This window comes from Osmia lignaria, unplaced genomic scaffold (assembly GCF_051020975.1).
Source record: "Osmia lignaria lignaria isolate PbOS001 unplaced genomic scaffold, iyOsmLign1 scaffold0038, whole genome shotgun sequence".
In the NCBI taxonomy this organism is placed as follows: Eukaryota; Metazoa; Arthropoda; class Insecta; order Hymenoptera; family Megachilidae; genus Osmia; species Osmia lignaria.
Genome location: NW_027478179.1, coordinates 212,501 through 215,000, shown reverse-complemented (window position 1 = coordinate 215,000; position 2,500 = coordinate 212,501). Strand labels below are relative to the sequence as shown.

At 50.0% G+C, this 2,500-nt stretch overlaps 1 pseudogene; it reads right to left on the bottom strand.

The window, feature by feature from the left end:
• LOC143306843 (large subunit ribosomal RNA) overlaps positions 1 to 2,500 on the bottom strand; it is an 8,523-nt pseudogene that overhangs the window by 3,204 nt on the left and 2,819 nt on the right.

Genomic DNA, 2,500 nt, shown 5'->3' with positions numbered 1-2,500 from the left:
GGGCTAGTGCACCACAATAGGTATAGTTATGACCTAGGTATTTTAACTGTGATGCCACTCCCAACGTTGGTACGGGAGTGCCATTGATACGCAGGTATTGACGCGTATCAACTACTAGCCTCTTAGTTCCAGGAACGTTCAGGTTTTGGAACGCTGCGCATTTCGTCACGTTAACTTCAAAGCCGTGCTTCTTGAAGAAAGACTCCACAATTCTAATTTGGTTTCGCATTGCAGATATATTTGGTGCAACAATTACGATGTCGTCAGCAAATGCCAGTGTAGTCACTTGGACTCCATTGATGTCGATACCTTCCTGTTCGCAGAGTTCTTTTAGCAGGTCGTCGAGGACCAGGTTGAATAGAAATCCCGACATAGGATCGCCTTGCTTTACGCCTCTGCATATCTTTAGCGGTTCAGATCGGTGTCCATGGCATTCGAGAACAGTGGTCACATCCTTGTAGGTGCACTTTACATATTCCAAGGTCTGCGCGTCTATTCCTCTTTTAACTAAAGCGTCGACAATAGATGTTATATTGACAGAGTCAAACGCTTTCGCGAGATCTATGGAAAGAATTGTAAAGGCTCTACCTCTCCCTCTACAGCTCTTGATGAGGGATTGCAGGATTGTGCTGTTCGCCATTATACCGTCTGTCTTCGAGAACCCTCTCTGAACGTGGGATAAGCGAATTTCGCTTTCCAGGCGTGTCGTTATAATCTTATTTAACAGGCGTAGTATCCTACTCGAGATCGTAATGGGCCTCCACTGCTTGGGGTCCGTAAGGTCCCCGTTCTTGGGTAGCAGTGTCGTCCTATTCAACCTTAGAACAGGGGGTATGATCCGCATGCCCCATATGATGTTTAGCAAGGCATGCAGATCGTGACGTGGCATTTGTCTGAGCATCAGCCTATCGATGCCGTCAACACCAGGCGCGGATTCCTTTAACTTGGCCAGCTGCTCATGGACTTCTACATAGGACACGGGGTAGGATAGATCGATTTTGCTGGTGGCTTCACATTTAGCAGGCCTCCAGCTCAGATCCTTTTTAGCAAACAGTTTCTCGTAGAACTTGGTAAACTGCTCCATTGTTGGCATTTCCGTAGCGTTCAACGGGTTTCCTGTGAGGATATGCTCCGCTACCTGGGTCGGATTGTGCTTGTACAGCTTTTGAATCCGAGCATATTGGTTCGACTTTCTTTGGCCGCGGTTAGCATTTCCGTGAACGTTCGGTGTTGTATATTGCCCAGTGGCTTTTCTGCGTTTATCACAGCCACCTTTCTTGACATGTTTGTCATTGGAGCGTTTAGCCTTGTTCTTACTGTTTCTACCCTTACCAGAGCTGGTGTTCCGCTCCGGTATTGTCGTTATGTATTCGTCCAGCAGTGCCAGGATATCCGACTCGGGAGCATCTTTAAGCACGGCCTCGATTACGTTGGACATTTTGCTCGTGGTGTCCTTCTGCACGGCACGGAGGAGATCTCGCGTCTCAACGGACGCTATGGCATGCCAGACAGGATCGGCGTCAACGTTTTGACTCCCCTGATCCGGCTCTCTCTCCGTGTTCCGATGCTTCGGTTCACTCACAGGCTCGGTCGGTTGTGCTTTAGGTTTTAGCGGGCACTCCTTCCGGCTGTCCTCATTGGCAACGATTTCAAGCTCCGTCGACAGATATGCCTTGTAACAATCCCTAGATCGCAGCTTCTTTATTCCGTCAGGTGTTCGACCGGAGGTTTTAGCAAGTATTTTAGCTATTTCTACAACCTTGAGCTTTGATCTGTCAGGGATTCTGGCTTCGGTGTACGCCAGTTCTTTTATCTCGGCATCTGTGTACCTAGCTTTAGACGTTGCCATCCTTTTATCACGCAATTCGAGATCCGTCCTGTTATAGTGCTCCGTGTGAGCCTTGCGCTGGTGAAGCCGCATACCGGCGTAGGTCTTGTACGCCTTGAGGCAGACTTCGCACTTGAAGCCATCCGCCTGCGCAGGTGGTGCGTTGCAGCGACGTAAATGTTGCGCTGCACTAGCGGATGACTTTGCACTCAGGTCGATCTTGCACGAGGGGCATAATTTATCATTTATCGGCTCGTTTACCTTTAACATAGCGTTGTCGTCTTTATCACCCGGAGAGGAAATTTCTCTCCGGGAAGTGTCATTTACCAGTGCTGCCGCCACTGTTCGGGACCGGCAGCTTCCGAGGCTTCTTTTATCATTCTTTGGTGCAATTTAGCGTTGCCCGAAGGCATGAATCTGGCGGGCTGCAAACCCGGCAGATCCATTTGGCGTTAGCCAGTTTCGACCGTCTCCGTTGGCTGGGACAGGCATGCTTTATCGTCCTTTCTCCGGCGCCACGTGGCCTTGCCTAAGGGCTGAACGTGGAGATCGGTCTTGGGGCGGGTTTCCAGACGGAGTAGAGTAAGGTGTTCGTTCGATCTACTCCCTGACCCCAGCACCCCCATTTTGGCTGGGATACACTTACGTGCATCCCTGGGAGGGTCACAATGA